Consider the following 17,561-nt stretch of genomic DNA (forward strand, 5'->3'; position numbering starts at 1 on the left):
TTCTGCTTTATTGACTATGCCAAAGCCTTTGACTGTGTGAATCACAATAAACTGTGGAAAATTCTTCAAGAGATGGGAATACCAGACCACTTGATCTGCCTCTTGAGAAATTTGTATGCAGGTCAGGAAGCAACAGTTAGAACTGGACATGGAACAACAGACTGGTTCCAAATAGGAAAAGGAGTACGTCAAGGCTGTATATTGTCACCCTGCTTATTTAACTTATATGCAGAGTACATCATGAGAAATGCTGGGCTGGAAGAAGCACAAGCTGGAATCAAGATTGCTGGGAGAAATATCAATAACCTCAGATATGCAGATGACACCACCCGTATGGCAGAAAGTGAAGAGGAACTAAAAAGCCTCTTGATGAGAGTGAAAGAGGAGAGTGAAAAAGTTGGCTTAAAGCTCAACATTCAGAAAACGAAGATCACGGCATCTGGTCCCATCACTTCATGGGAAATAGATGGGGAAACAGTGGAAACAGTGTCAGACTTTATTTTTCTGGGCTCCAAAATCACTGCAGATGGTGACTGTAGCCATGAAATTAAAAGACGCTTACTCCTTGGAAGGAAAGTTATGATGAACCTATTAAAAAGCAGAGACTACTTTGCCAACAAAGGTTCGTCTAGTCAAGGCTATGGTTTTTCCTGTGGTCATGTATGGATGTGAAAGTTGGACTGTGAAGAAGGCTGAGCGCTGAAGAATTGATGCTTTTGAACTGTGGTGTTGAAGAAGACTCAAGAGTCCCTTGGACTGCAAGGAGATCCAACCAGTCCATTCTGAAGGAGATCAGCCCTGGGATTTCTTTGGAAAGAATGATGCTAAAGCTGAAACTCCAGTACTCTGGCCACCTCATGTGAAGAATTGACTCATTGGAAAAGACTCTGATGCTGGGAGGGATTGGGGGCAAGAGGAGAAGGGGACAACAAAGGATGAGATGGCTGGATGGCATCACTGACTCAATGGACGTGAGTCTGAGTGAACTCCAGGAGTTGGTGATGGACAGGGAGGCCTGGCATGCTGCGATTCATGGGGTCGCAAAAAATCGGACACGACTGAGTGACTGATCTGATCTGATCTGTTCTGAATACACCAGTTTAATGAAAGTGAAAGAGGAGAGTGAAAAAACTGGCTTACAACTCAACATTCAAAAAATGAAGATAATGGCATTCAGCCACATCACTTCATCTCAAATAGATGGGGAAACACTGTAAACAGTGACAGACTTTATTTCCTTGGGCTCCAAAATCTGCAGATTTTGACTGCAGATCATGGCTGCAGATGATGACTACAGCCATGAAATTAAGAGATGCTTGCTCCTGGGAAGAAAAACTATGACAAACCTAGACAGCATATTAAAAAGCAGAGACATTACTTTGCTGACAAAGGCCTGTAGTCAAAGCTATGGTTTTTCTGGTAGTCATGTATGGATGTGAGAGTTGGACTATAAACAAAGCTGAGCACTGAAGAATTGATGCTTTTGAACTATAATGTTGGAGAAGACTTCTTGAGAGTCCCTTGGACTGCAAGGAGATCAAACTAGTCAATCCTAAAGAAAATCAGTCCTGAACATTCATTGGAAGGAATTATGCTGAAGCTGAAGCTCCAATACCTTGGCCACCTGATGTGAAGAACTGACTCATTGTAAAAGATCCTGAAGCTGGGAAAGATTGAAGGCAGGAGGAGAAGGTGATGACAGAGGATGAGATAGTTGGATGGCATCAGCAACTCAATGGACATGAGTTTGAGCGAGCTCTGGAGTTGGTGATGTATGGGGAAGCCTGGTGTGCTGCAGTCCATGGACTCGCAAAGAGTCAGACATGACTGAGCAACTGAACTGAACTGAACAAAATAGGAACTTTCAAAAGTTTAAGTGTCTTTCTTGAAAACTCTCAGCCAGTAATGCCTAGAGTTGACACTCAACAACTGTCTGCCTTTCCTGCCACATTATTTACTCTTTGTGCTTTTACAATAACTTGAAATAACACAAATAATAGTTAAGTAATATTTAATCTTTAAAAAAATGTCTTAAAAGTATAAGCTCAAGGAAGCATATCTTTTTCTCTTTCAGTTTTCAAAGAACAGATTTTCAAACAGTAGGGTATACAACAAATTAATAACCCTTCTGAATTCTTCAACCAGTTAGATTTAATATTAGTATAGCTTTATGAATACTGGCACAAATTCAAGTTCAAATCAGTGGTTGACATAAGAAGAAGTAAACTTTGTAGAGAAATTAAGGAAAAGTTTTTATCACCTTCTTAGTATTTAACTGGAGAAGGCAATGGCACCCCACTCCAGTACTCTTGCCTGGAAAATCCCATGGACGGAGGAGCCTGGTAGGCTGCAGTCCATGGGGTCGCTAAGAGTCGGATACGACTGAGCGACTTCACTTCACTTCACTTTCACTTTAGTATTTATCATAGTTTATTATTGGTAAATTAATAAATATGCACTGGGTGCTTACTGTGATCCAGTGGCTGGGCTAGACCCTTGGAATACACTGGTGAACCTGGTCACTGGTTAGTTCTGAAACTTATACAGAAAGGCAGAATGCATAGTACAGTAGCTTTCACACCTCGTGACTCTCTCTCTCTCTATATAATTGAGTCAAAAGCTTCAAAACCAGTACTCATCCTTACTAAATGAGTAAGGATTTATTCTTTTCCATTTTAATTTTTTTCAAGAAGCCCTAAATTTCTTGATACAGGTACATATAGATTGTAACCTACAGTTAGAAAATAAAAATGACAGTGGCACTGGTTAAAATGAAACTACACTGCCTGCCCAGTCGCTTCAGTCATGTCTGACTCTTTGTGGCCCCGTGAACCCCTCCAGGCTCCTCTGTCCATGGGATTCTCCAGGCAAGAATTCTGCAGTGGGTTGCCATGCCCTCTTCCAGGGGATCTTCTCAACCCAGAAATTGAACCTGTGTCTCCTCCAACTCCTGTATTGGCAGGCGGTTTCTTTACAACTAGCACCCCTGGGGAGCCCATAACTAGACTGTTGTTGTTCAGTCATCTGGGTTCAAATAGCAGCTCTGCCACTTCCTAACAGTTGTTGTTCAATCACTCAGTTGTGTCTGACTCTTTGCAACCTCATGGACTGCAACACACCAGGCGCCCCTGTCCTTCACCATCTCCCAGAGCTTACTCAAACTCCTGTCCATCGAGTTGGTGATGCCATCCAGCCATGTCATCCTCTGTCATCCCCTTCTCCTCCTGCCTTCAATCTTTCCCAGCACCAGAGTCTTTTCCAATGAGTTACTTCCTTGCATTAGGTGGCCAAAGTATTGGAGCTTTAGCTTCAGCATCATTTAATTTTAATTGGTTTATGTTGTGTTCTCAGGCTGCATCAGTTTTTCAAAAGTTGAGCCCTGCCCCCTTCCCTCCTGTTTCATTTATGGTCCACCTTGGAACTGTCATAGTGCCTGTGGATGTTTCATTTAGTTTGCTGTGTGTTGAAAGTGAAGTCGCTCAGTCGTGTCCGACTCTTTGCGATCCCATAAAAAGAAGTAAATCCTCCATCCATGGGATTTTCCAGGCAAAAGTGCTGGAGTGGATTGCCATTTCCTTCTCCAGGGGATCTTCCCGACCCAGGAATCAAACTCAGATCTCCCGCATTGCGGGCAGAATCAAACCCGGGTCTCCCGCATTGCAGGCAGACGCTTTACAGCCTGAGCCACCAGGAACTATTAATTTGTTGCTATGTGTTACAATGAGCCTATACTGCAGCTCAAGGTTTAGTGGAAGATGACTCATCTGCCCTCTTGAACCCATTTCGTTCTAATCAGTTTATGTCATGTCCTTGGGCTATATCATTCTTTTAAATGTTATGCCCTGCCCTCCTTCCCTCCTGTTTTATTACTATTATAATAATTATTAAAGGAAACTAACAAAGAGCAAACAAACTCATTACTTACAGATTATTGATAAATGTTATGAAGGAAACAAATAAGGTAAAATTTAACTGAGAATTAAAGGATGAGAAGAACCAGGCTCTGGGACAAGTATTTAAAGTTAAAATGAAAGTATTTAAAGTTAAAATGAAAGAAGTTTGGTGTTAAGGACTGAAAGAAGATGAGTGAAGAGGGAGTGTTTTTACTGAGGCCTGATAAGAGGACTGTAGCTAGGACACAATAAACAAAGCATGGGTTGGAGAGATTGGAGAGATAGCCTAAGGCAAACCTGCAGCTTGCAGAGGTGGTGAAAGTGAATGTGTTAGTTGTTCAGTCAGGTCTGACTCTTTGTGACCCCATGGACTGTAGCCTTCCAGGCTCCTCTGTCCATGGAATTCTCCAGGCAAGAATACTAGAATGAATTGCCATTCCCTTTTCCAGGGGCTCTTCCTGACCCAGGAATTGAACCTAAGTCTCCTGCATTGCAGGCAGATTCTTTTCCATCTGAACCACCAGGGAAGCTATAAGTGGTAGGGCTTGAATTTTATTCTCAGAGTAATAGGAAACCACAAAAAGGTTTCTATCATTGAAAACAATTGCTGCAAAATGGAAAATAAAGGGAGATGGGCAGTGACAAAAGCCAAAATGTGATAAAAATAAGTGATTGTAGCAGTCCAGGAATGAAACATTGGTCTGGATTCAAGTTGTGGCAGTACATATGGCAGTAGAGTGACTTAAGATTCATTTTGGAAATAGGACTTGCTGATCTAATAGCTGTTCAAAGTAAGATAAAGAAAAGAATCAAGTTCTAAATTTCTCCCTAGAATAACGGGTTGAGATAGGAGTGTGGGTATAGACACTTTGCCTCATCTTCTTAGTATCCTTAGCATGTAATTAAGTCAGAGAAATTTTTAAGAATTGACTGAGAGTAAAATCGGAATCAAAATGTGAGGACTAAACATGAAAATCAGGTTCAACCTCATTCGAAATTAGGGGAAAGCATGGGAATTCCCAGGCAATTTAGTGGTTAGGACTCCAGGTTTCCACTGCAGGGGTCACTGGTTGATCCCTGGTTGGGGAACTAAGATCTCAAGAGCTTTGTGGCATGGCAGAAAAAGAAAGAAAGAAGTCAGGAAAATACAGGTTAAAACCACTATAACCCATCAGTGTGGCTACAAAAAGGTCTGACACTTTCAAAATTATTGATGAGGATGGGGATTAATGGGAACTTTTATACAGTAGTAATATAAATTAGCACAACCATTTTGGAAATCTGTTTGCCAGTATGTAGTGTGGTTGAACATGAACATATCTCTGACCCAGGCATTTTACTCCTATGTATATACCCAACAGTAACTGGCGCACCAAAAGACATGAACCAAATGTTCATAGCAGAATTAGTTTGGTTTTTGTGTGTGGGGGGGGGGGCAGGGGAGGGATGTGCCATGAGGCAGGTGAAGGATAGAACCTGTGTCTCCTGCAGTGGCAGTGCAGAGTCCTAACCACCAACCAGGGAATTCCTACTAGTATTTCTTACAATGAGAGTATTTTTAAATTTGAACATCTCAAAGTTGTGATAGACATATTTGTCCACCATAAAGTACATAGGCATGAAGATACCTCCTAACTCTTACTCTCCATTGCTCTTGAGTCTATGATGACCAAACCTGTCTTTTCATCAAAAATTTGCCTATTGAGGACTTCCGTGGTAGTACAATGAATAAGAATCCACCTGCCAATGCAGGGGACATGGGTTCAATTCCTAGTCTGGGAAGATTCCACATGCTGTGGAGCAACTAAGCCTGTGTGTCCACAACTACTGAGCCTGCATGCTGTGACTACTGAAGCCCATGTGTTTAGAATCTGTGCTCTGTAACAAGAAAAGCCACCGAAGTGAGAAGCTCTCACTGCAACTAGAGAAAGCCCGCACAAAGCAAAGACGACTCAGTGCAAACCAAAAATAAATAAATATAAAAAAAAAAAAAAAGATTTGCCTATACAGAAGGGATTTATGGATTATCTTGATCAGGACTTGGCTAACTGTAACCTCTGGATCAAACCCTGTCCACCACTTATTTTATACAGGTGCAGTGTAAGAGTAGCTTTACATTTTAAAATTTTAATTTGATTTTTATTTTATATTGAAGTATAGTTGTGGCTCAGATGGTAAAGCATCTGCCTACAATGCAGGAAACCCAGGTTCGATCCCTGGGTCAGGAAGTTCCCCTGGAGAAGGAAATGGCAACCCACTCCAGTATTCTTGCCTGGAAAATCCCTTGGACCAAGGAGCTTGGTAGGCTATAGTCCATGGGGTTGCAAAGAGTTGGACACGACTGAACCACTTCATTTCACTTCACTTCATAGTTGATTTACAATGTTGTGTTAGTTTCAGGTCTACAGGAAAGTGATTCAGTTACACATATTCTTAGATGGGTTATTACAGAATACTGACTGGCTTTTACATTTTTTCCCTCTTTTTTGTTCCTTTTTTTTTTTTTGTATCTTTGGATATTTTTTAAAAATAAAATACTACATATTTAAGGTATACAGTATGATGGTTTGATATACATAAGAATAGCAAAATGACACTTTCAGTTCAGTTCAGTTCAGTCGCTCAATCGTGTCCGACTCTGCAACCCCATGAATCGCAGCACGCCAGGCGTTGCTGTCTATCACCATCTCCCGGAGTTCACTGAGACTCACGTCCATCGAGTCAGTGATGCCATTCAGCCATCTCATCCTCTCTCCCCTTCTTCTCCTGCCCCCAATCGCTCCCAGCATCAGAGTCTTTTCCAATGAGTCAACTCTTCACATGAGGTGGCCAAAGTACTGGAGTTACAGCTTTAGCATCATTCCTTCCAAAGAACACCCAGGGCTGATCTCCTTTAGAATGGACTGGTTGGATCTCCTTGCAGTCCAAGGGACTCTCGAGAGTCTTCTCCAACACCACAGTTCAAAAGCATCAATTCTTCAGCGCTCAGCTTTCTTCACAGTCCAACTCTCACATCCATACATGACCACTGGAAAAACCATAGCCTTGACTAGACAGACCTTTGTTGGCAAAGTAATGTCTCTGCTTTTCAATATGCTATCTAGGTTGGTCATAACTTTTCTTCCAAGGAGTAAGCGTCTTTTAATTTCATGGCTGCAGTCACCATCTGCAGTGACTTTGGAGCCCAAAAAGATAAAGTCTGACACTGTTTCCACTGTTTCCCCATCTATTTCCCATGAAGTGATGGGACCAGATGCCATGATCTTCGTTTTCTGAATGTTGAGCTTTAAGCCAACTTTTTCACTCTCCTCTTTCACTCTCATCAAGAGGCTTTTTAGTTCCTCTTCACTTTCTGCCATAAGGGTGGTGTCATCTGCATATCTGAGGTTATTGATATTTCTCCCGGCAATCTTGATTCCAGCTTGTGCTTCCTCCAGCCCAGCATTTCTCATGATGTACTCTGCATAGAAGTTAAATAAGCAGGGTGACAATATACAGCCTTGATGAACTCCTTTTCCTGTTTGGAACCAGTCTTTTGTTCCATGTCCAGTTCTAACTGTTGCTTCCTGACCTGCATACAGGTTTCTCAAGAGGCAGGTCAGGTGGTCTGGTATTCCCATCTCTTGAAGAATTTTCCACAGTTTATTGTGATCCATACAGTCAAAGGCTTTGGCATAGTTTTACCATATATTTTTTTATGATGATAGCAGTTAAAATTTATGCTCTTAGCAAATTTCCAGTATTTGATAGTGTTTTTGTTTTTTTTTTAATATCCATTTATTTTTTTGGCTGTGCCAGGTCTTAGTTGTGGCAAGCAGGATTTTTTGTTTGTTTGTTTTGGTACCAAATTAGTTTATTTGAAGGAATGGTACTAAAGAAAGAACTTAAGTAGATGTTTTGGTACAACTTATAGAAAAGATGCTGCTACTACTGCTGCTAAGTCGCTTCAGTCGTGTCTGACTCTGTGCGACCCCATAGACGGCAGCCCACCAGGCTCCCCCGTCCCTGGGATTCTCCAGGCAAGAACTCTGGAGTGGGTTGCCATTGCCTTCTCCAATGCATGAAAGTGAAAGTGAATAGAAAAGATGATTATAACCCAAATATACATGTACTGCCTTGGTGACTAGGGAAGTCACCCCTGTGGCTACGGGAAGCCAGCTTGAGGCTTAGCTCTCACTGTGTCCCAGGGTGTGCTTGTCAAAGAGGTACTCTGCCATGCCAGATCCAGGGGCCCGGATCTTGTGCAGACTGGTTTTGTGGTCACCCAATTCTTTGATGGCTTCCACCTGCTTGTTCAGGTAATGCGTCTCCATAAAATCACACAGATGGGGGTCATTTTTTTCAGTGGCCAGTTTGTGTAGTTCCAGTAGTGACTGATTCACACTTCTTTCCAAGCATGGTGCACATTCCATTGCATTCAGCCCATTCTCCCAGTCATCGCGGTCTGGTTTCTTGATATCCTGAAGGAAGATTTGGCCACCTTGTCGGTTGTGCAGCTTCATCCGTTTCTCAGCATATTCCCTCTCCTCATGAGATTGGTGAAGAAAGTATTTGGCAAAGTTCTTCAAAGTCCCATCATCACGGTCAAGATAGTATGACATGGACAGGTAGACATAGGAGGCATTAGAGCTCCAGGTTGATCTGGCGGTTGATGGTGGCCTCTGAGTCCTGGTGGTAGTTCCAGCGCACCTGCGACTGGGATGCGGTCGTCATCGCAGGCGGCTGAGAAGAGGCGGTGGTGGTGGCCGCTGTGCGGCACTGGAGCAGCGGCGGGGACCTTGGGCCTGTTGGAGGGCACGGTCAGGTGGTGAGGAGTCCGGCTGGGGCGGGGACGAGCAGGCGGGGGAGGAGCTACCGGGTTCCCTTCGAGCACTGTTGGCGCAGAAAACCCGGGCGACTCTCCACGAAGACTGTCCATGCAGGAATTTCAGTTGCAGCATGGGGACTCTAAGTTGTGGCATATGGGATGTAGTTCCCTGACCAGGGATTGAACCTGGGCCCCCTGCTTTGAGAGCAGAGTCTTAGCCACCAGATCACCAGGGAAGTCCCTGATACAACATTAAGAACTGTAGTCATCATGTTGTATATTAGATCTCTAGACTTAATAAGCCTAACTTTTAAACGACTTTTCTCCATTCACTTTACTCCCCCTCCCCCCACCCCACCAGACTCAGTTATTTGCTTGTCTTTCAGCATCTGTCAGGAACTCTTACAAGTAATGCAGGAAAACCTGAGAAAATCAACTTCCTGAGCTAGCTTGCAGACAGCTTACAATGAAAACCCCACTCCAGGACAGGAAAGGGCAGTTTCTGCCTTTCGGTACTTCAAAAATTGTCCCCGAGGGGGGTGCACCGTTCCTGGAAGTACTGCAGTATCAGGTCGTGAACAGAGCAAGTTCCTATTCCAACTCTCTGCTTCAAAAATCCATTTAATATATTGTTCTCGGATAGAGGATGTATCAGATATTAAACTGATAAGAACAGATACTACACTTGATCTTAGCCAGAAGGCTGAGAAGCCATAAATTCACTTTTAAATATGATAATGGCTGGGGTCAATAGCTATTAGCTTGGAATTTGACCTCCATCAATGTAATAATTGTATATTGCATAAAATTTTAAAGTCTAGAATATATTTGATGCAAACTTTAAAAATGTTGGACCTTAGACATCTTGTTGAGGTTCCCCCTCCAAGGAAACCAAAGCCATAAGGTCAGTTGTATAATTGAGCAGCTTTTCAGAATAAAAATCTAGCTCCTTCTGACCGCAACACCTTTTCTAACCAGATCTTTCAGCCTAAAGGCCTGAATCTTAATTTTCCTCTTAACTTGTTATTATATCTTTTAGTATTAAAAAGTAAAAGGAAGTTTTTGTGGTACATAAAAACTATATGAAATTTAAATTCCAGTTGTATAAATAAGTTTTATTGGGATGCAGCATGCTCATACATTTATGTACTGCCTATGGCTACCTTTGCACTACAATGGTAGAGTTGAGTACTTGTGACAGAGACCATATGTGGTGCTTTAACCACTTTGTACTATTGCTAAAAGGCAGATATCCAGAGAATAGAGTCTAATCAAATGCTGTAAATGGCTTCCAAAGGATGGTGAATATGTTTAATTAAAAGCATTTGCCTTAAATGGATATCAATCGTTTGGCAGCACATATCTGCATGAAAAGTTGCTTTTAAAGTTGAAATATGTGAAATTTCGTTATGGAACAGCATTTACAGATGACTATTTGGAACAGATTTTGATGTAGATCTGGAGTGTTTTCTGACACCATCCATCAATTCTATTTCCTGACTCTCCTACACCACCTGGGTGTCCAACAGTTCAGTTCAGTTCTGACATGAACTACTTCAGAAGTTAAAACACCCAGTCCCATAAGTCTGCCCTCACTTTAGTTTTTATCATTTTTTTCTTTTTTTTTTTAAACTTTTTATTTTGCATTGGCGCATGGTCAATTAACAATGTTGTGATAGTTTCAGGTGGACAGCAAAGGGACTCAACCATACACATACATGTATTCATTCTCCCCCAAACTCCCCTGCCCTCACTTTAGGCATCAGCAACAAACAGAGTACTCAGGCCCCCCACACTTTTGCCCAGCCAATTACAAATCAGAGGTTCCCACAACCTCCTCTTTAGGTTTGATAATTCATTCGAAAGGCTCATACAACTCAGGGAAACACTTTGTTTACATTTTTTAATTTATCATGAAGGATACAACTCTGGAACAGCCAGATGAAAGAGATGCACAGGGCAAAGTATGGGGGAGGAGGGACTGAGTTTCCCTCCTCTCTCCCAGCATGTCACACCCATCCTCCCCTTCACAGCACCTTGATGTGTTCACCAAAAGTTTCATCACTTAGCCATGTTGATTAAATCATTGGCCATTGGTAATTAATTCAGCCTCCAGTCCCTCTCTCCCATTGTACTGACTGTACAATAAAAGCCAAAAGAATGTACATGCTGCCAAGGTAACCTGCAGGCCAACCATGTATATCAGCCGCAGAGGTGTCCATAAGAACTCTACAGAGCTGGCTCGCGACCTGTTCACTAATTTCATAGAGAGAAAGGGAATTATAAGATGTGCAAATAACTGCATGAATACAGGTAAAAACAGAACCAACTAATGGGGTAACAGAGGGAGGGAGGCTCTTCTTTGGATGTTTGACCCTAGGGCAGCAGGGGCCAGGCTGAACAGAAAAGGGAGCTGCACTAAAGCTCCCCTCCTTTTCCTGAAGGATCTCTCAGGGTAACAAGCAAAAGGATGACCAGGCCCCCAGTCTGGCCCCAGATCATCTATGGAAAGGAAAAATGTGCCCCCAGACTGGAGGAGGGCATGGCAACTGGAGGAGGGCATGGTAACCCACTCCAGTAGTCTTGCCTGGAGAATCCCATGGACAGAGAAACCTGGTGGCCTACAGTCCATGGGGTTGCAAAGAGTCAGACACAACTGAGACGACTTAGCATGCACACACAGGCAGGGGCCACACTGTCACCTGGAGCTCTGTTTGTCTCCGCTGGCTTTGCCACTGAACCATGTCACAGGATCTTCAAAGGTGTGAGTTTTCTAGCCAGGAAACTGGAGGTCTAATCCCAAATCAGCAGCATTCCTGCAGCCAGAACTCAGGCTTCACAGAAAAGTCTCAACTGCTGCCTTAGAAGCCTGCCTCTGCGAGCGTTTCTTTCCGATCTCTCCTCCTTCACTAGAAAAGTGACAAAACCAGTTGCATGGGGTATAAGTCACACGAAGCAGGACTTGGGTGGCCCTGCTTACCCAGAGGAATTGGAGCTGGGGCAGCTTCTGTGGCGTGGCCGGGGAAGCGGAGACTGAGCCACCAGGGGGCCAGTGGCGGCATCCCCACCGCCTGGGGTGGAGAAGGTGGGGGCAGCCTGCTCAGGGGGCCCGCACAGCAGTGACGGCGATCCCCTGGTCACCAGTGTATCCTCTGTCCGAGTGCTTCAGGGCCTTTGTACCTCCAAAGGGATTTTCAAACTCTACTATGTGGCCTGCAGATAGATCTAGATGCTTTCTTCGTACAGGCATTTTCTTTGTGTCATTCATTTAAATTTCCCCACAGGTGGAGAATATCTCCATGACAAGATCCTTCATTACATGCTTCATCAGCTTCCTGATACGCACTTTGTGGGGTTTCAGGAAAGGTCTCTGCTTTTTTTCCTTTTTCATCTCTTTTAGGTGGTTTGCATGGGAAGCAGGAACACCACCTTTTGGCACATGTGCGTCGAGAGAGACTTAAGTGGCACAGGAGCTGCTGGGAGCTGGAGGTGCTAGATGGACTGACTTGCTGAAACTTTCCCTGGCCCTTGAGCTGCTGCTAGTGTTGGGGTCACAGCTGGAGGTGGAGCAGGATGAAGATCTGCTGCTACCCTTGGAAGCACTGTGTCTATTGTTTTACCCCTGTCTCAATGCTTCTCACTTTACTCCTTGGTGCTCCTTTATCTTTAGAGCGATCCTTAGATGTCTCACTTCTAACTTGAACCTGGGAAAGTATCCCTAAAAGATGGCTGCTGCTGCTGCTAAGTCACTTCAGTCGTGTCCGTCTCTGTGTGACCCCATAGACGGCAGCCCACCAGGCTTCCCCGTCTCTGGGATTCTCCAGGCAAGAACACTGGAGTGGGTTGCCATGTCCTTCTCCAATGCATGAAAGTGAAAAGTGAAAGAGAAGTCACTCAGTTGTGTCCAACCCTCAGCGACCCCATGGACTGCAGCCTTCCAGGCTCCTCCTTCCATGGGATTTTCCAGGCAAGAGTACTGGAGTAGGGTTCCATTGCCTTCTCCCTAAAAGATGGCAGTTCTCACCAAAGAATAGGATCTTCCACCAAGGCTATCGCTTCCCTCTCTCCTCAGCTGCTGAATCTAATGTACAGTTGATCCTTGAACAACAGGCGGTTGAACTGCTTGGGTCCGTCCAAAATACCTGGACTTTTAAAAAAGTAATAAACACCACAGCACTGCAGGACCAAAGCAGTGTTGGTAGAATATAGGAATGCTGAGCAGGGAATACTTTGGAACCAAGTACACCTAATGTGGGGCTGGCTATAAATTATAGAAGGATTTCTTGCTTTGCAGAGGGTCAAAGCTCCTAACTTAACCCCTGAGTTTCAAGGGTCAACTGTGGTTTAAAATTATAATCTGGTACACGGAAAAGAGCACTACACTCGGAATGGACCAGCTGGTAGTCCTTGAACTATTCCAGCATAAAAAATGAATCAGACCTGCTTGTTTTACAGACTGGGTTTGGAGAGGGTGGGGCACAAACAGTTGAGTACTTAAATATAATGAGATAAGGGTAAGATAAATGTAAGCTCTGGGGGTTATAGAAAGAAAAGATTAGAAACTTTATTGTTGTTGTTCAGTTGCTCAGTTGTGTAAAGCTATTTGGGAGCCCATGGAGTCTCCTCAATCAGGAAGATTCCCTGGAGAAGGAAATGGCAACCCACTCCTGTATTCTTGCCTGGAGAATCCCCATAGACAGAGGAGCCTGGTGGGCTACAGTCCATGAGATCACAAAGAGTCAGACATGACTGAGAGACTAACACACTAAAGTGGACATAGTAATTCTAGCCATTATTGTGAACTCATTTGTTACAATATAGCAAGATAAGTGAAAATATCTTTAAAATTGCAAAACATTAATAAATGTGTTAATATGAGCATCCATTTTAAAGAAACTTTTTTAGTGTAAAACAACTTGAAATTTATAGAAGTGCTATACCAAAGCCTTTGACTGTGTGGATCACAATAAACTGTGGAAAATTCTTCAAGAGATGGGAATACCAGACCACCTGACCTGCCTCTTGAGAAACTTGTATGCAGGTCAGGAAGCAACAGTTAGAACTGGACATGGAACAAAAGACTGGTTCCAAATAGGAAAAGGAGTACGTCAAGGCTGTATATTGTCACTCTCCTTATTTAACTTCTATGCAGAGTACATCATGAGAAATGCTGGGCTGGAGGAAGCACAAGCTGGAATCAAGATTGCCGGGAGAATGACAGAAAGTGAAGAGGAACTAAAAACCCTCTTGATTAAAGTGGAAGTGGAGAGTGAAAAAGTTGGCTTAAAGCTCAACATTCACAAAACTGAGATCATGGCATCTGGTCCCATCACTTCATGGCAAATAGATGGGGAAACAGTGGAAACAGTGGCTGACTTTACTTTTTGGGGCTCCAAAATCTCTGCAGATGGTGACTGTAGCCATGAAATTAAGATGTTTACTGCTTGGACGGAAAGTTATGACCAACCTAGATAGCATATTCAAAAGCAGAGACATTACTTTGCCAACAAAGGTCCGTCTAGTCAAGGCTATGGTTTTTCCAGTAGTCATGTATAGATGTGAGAAAGCTGAGCACCGAAGAATTGATGCTTTTGAACTGTGGTGTTAGAGAAGACTCTTCAGAGTCCCTTGGATTGCAAGGAGATCCAACCAGTCCATCTTAAAGGAGATCAGTCCTGAGTGTTCATTGGAAGGACTGATGTTGAAGCTGAAACTCCAATACTTTGGCCACCTGCTGTGAAGAGCTGACTCATTTGAAAAGACCCTGATGCTGGGAAAGATTGAGGGCAGGAGGAGAAGGAGATGACATGGTTGGATGGCATCACTGACTCAATGGACATGAGTTTGGGTAAACTTTGGGAGTTGGTGATGGGACAGGGAGGCCTGGTGTGCTGCAGTCCATGGGGTCGCAAAGAGCCTGACACAACTAAGGGACTGAACTGAACTGAACTGAAAGGAAGTAGCAAGATTTCCCAAATGACTTTCATTGATCTACACCTAAAATCTTAACGTAACTATGGTTCATTTGTCAAAACTAAGAAAGTTTCCCACTAATGTCCTTTTTCTGTTCCAGGATAGAAAACAATGGTTTTTAATGAATCAGAGAGTGAAAAGTTAATATGGTTTGAGATACCACATTGCATTGTTTAAGAAACTATCACTTATGGTATTTGGGTGTAGTATCAAGGAGGAATATCCTCAATTATCTAAAAAGGAAAACACTTTTCCTTCTTCCAGCCAGATTTTATTCACATCCTTTTAACCTTTCAGAACAGATCAAATGCAGAAGCGGATATGGCAGTCCAGCTGTCTTCTCTAAAGTTAGATATTTAAGTTTCACAAGACTAAAATAATGCTACACTACTAAAAATATTTTTTTGGGGTATTGGAAAACAAGTTACTTTTTATTAAAACTGTTAACATTTGTGAGTGTTCCAGTCTTTAAAAGTATTTATTAATGTTTGACTGCATCTGGCCTTAGTTGCAGCTTGTGGGCTCTTCATTATGTCATGTGAGATCTTTTGTTGGGGTGCACGGACTCTCTCATAGCTTCCTTTGTGGCTCAGCTGGTAAAGAATGTGCCTGCAATGTGGGACACCTGGGTTGAGTCCCTGGGTTGGAAAGATTCCCTGGAGAAGGGAAAGGGTACCCATTCTAGTATTCTGGCCTAGAGAATTTCGTGGACTATATATATATGTATAGTCCATGGCGTCCAAAGAGACGCAACTGAGCGACCTTCACTTTCATGGACTGTCTACTTGTGACACACAGGCTCAGCTGCTCTGTGACATGTGGGGTATTACTTTCCCAACCAGGGATCAATCCTGTGTCCTCTCGCATTACAAGGCAGATTCTTAACCATTAGGTCACTGAGGAAGTCCCAAGATAAGTTCAAGTCTTAACCTCCAGTACCTTGAATATGATCTTAGGAAATGGATTTTTGCAGATGTAATCTAGTTAAAATTAGATCGTACTGGATTAGAGTGGGTCCTAATCCAATGACTGATGTCCTTATAAGAAGAGAGTAATTTGGATACAGAAATGAGAATGCCATGTGAGGAAGGAGGCAAAGATTGGAATCATGCATCTACAGGCCAAGGAATGCTACAAATTGTCTTCAACCATCAGGAGCTAGGAGCAGGGCATGTAGCAGATCTTTCACTGTAAACTTCAGAGGGAGCAAGGACCTATGGACACCTTGAGTTTGGCCTTCTAACCTCCAGAACTGCGAGAAAATTTCTGTTGTTTGTGGCTGCTGCTGCTACTGCTAAGTCGCTTCAGTCATGTCTGACTCTGTGCAACCCCATAGACAGCAGCCCACTAGGCTCCTCTGTCCCTGGGATTCTCCAGGCAAGAATACTGGAGTGGATTGCCATGTCCTTCTCCAATGCAGGAAAGTGAAAAGTGAAAGTGAAGGTGCTCAGTCATGTCCGACTCTTAGCGACCCCATGGACTGCAGCCTACCAGGCTCCTCTGTCCATGGGATTTTCTAGGCAAGAGTACTGGAATGGGTTGCTATTGCCTTCTCCTTCTTTTGGTTAAGGCCATTTTGTGTTACATTTTTCACAGTGACCCTAGAAATCTAATACAACATGTATTGGTTTATTATTTTAAAATTAATCAATATTTTAAAATATTTCTTAGTTTCAATTTGTAAAGTGGTAATATTGATAAATGTAATCCACATAACTGAAAGCTCCCTAGGGCCTTCACGTGTTAAATGTATAAAGGGTTCCTAAGATCAAAAAGAGAACCGTTGTCCTTTTTCTTCCCTAGATGCCTCAAAATCTTAACCATACCTATAATATCAGTCACCCTATAAACACTGGTGGTTCCAAGTCTTTTTTTTCCCCCCTTCTGTCCAGTTCTCTGCTCTGAGTCTCTGATTTACATATCCTACTGTCTATTTTTTAGACATCAAAAATCTGTATATGCCAGACTGGGTTCTAGATGCTTTCCCTCACACTGGTCTTCTTCCAGGGTTCTCTTCGAAAGGCTTATACCTTATACCACTTGCTTATACCTCATTCCAACTCATCACCAATCCATCATCTGAAATCCATCCAGCTCTCTCTGTATCCACCCACTGCTATCATAATCTTAGCTATAATCATTCTTCACCTGGGCCACTTTAATAGCCTTCTAGCTTATCTCTGCAAGGACTGCCGGCCCCCTACAACTTGTTCTTTTCATTGAAGCCAGAGTTAATTTCTTAAAACACATGAAATCATATATTTAATCTCCACCAACTTCATGTCTCCCCCACTTCATCCCCACCTGAAGAAAACCCTTCATGGCTTTCTGTAGCTTTGCATGAATACCAAAATCCTTAACCTAACCTACAGGACAATGCATGATCTAGTCATAACACTTCTAAAATATTTTTAGGAGCAGATTCCGTTAAACAGACTTAACTCTTTGATCAGTTCTTCTATGCTTAGTCACTCAGTTGTGTCCAACTCTTTGTGACCCCATGGACTGCAGCTTGACAGGCTCCTCTGTACATGGGGGTTCTCCAGGCAAGAATACTGGAGTAGATTGCCATTTCCTTAGAGCAGCAGTTAAGCTAGTTTTATTTTTATACTGTTTTTTAACTAAAATAATTATGGGGGTGTGTGTCAATTCTTGTCCCTTTTAATTTTACATTGTGAATGTTCTTTAAAGATTTTTTTTTTTTTTTGGCTGTGCCCCACAGCTTGTGGGATCTTAGTTCCCCAGGCAGGGATGGGACCTATGACTCCTGCAGTGGAAGTGCAGAGTCTTAAACCACTGGACGGCCAGGAAGTCCCAAATTAGGCCATGTTAATCAAATGTGACATGGGTGTTCTGTATTTAGAATAAAACCTCTTGAACATAACAAG

The 17,561-nt window shown here is 42.9% G+C and overlaps 2 pseudogenes across 1 annotated transcript; both read right to left on the minus strand.

Annotated features, from left to right (window-relative positions):
• Positions 1-6,379: 6,379 nt before the first annotated feature.
• On the minus strand, positions 6,380-8,606 carry LOC147355153 (ferritin heavy chain pseudogene; annotated as a pseudogene). The gene has a single exon (XR_015144301.1). The product of XR_015144301.1 is annotated as a ferritin heavy chain pseudogene (transcript).
• Positions 8,607-9,234: 628 nt separating this feature from the next.
• LOC147355154 (U2 spliceosomal RNA) lies at positions 9,235-9,415 on the minus strand (annotated as a pseudogene).
• Positions 9,416-17,561: the final 8,146 nt, after the last annotated feature.

The sequence above is a fragment of the Bos grunniens genome, chromosome 17 (assembly GCF_055505025.1).
Source record: "Bos grunniens cultivar Pamir isolate PY7600 chromosome 17, Bosgru_T2T1.0, whole genome shotgun sequence".
NCBI classification, from domain to species: Eukaryota; Metazoa; Chordata; class Mammalia; order Artiodactyla; family Bovidae; genus Bos; species Bos grunniens.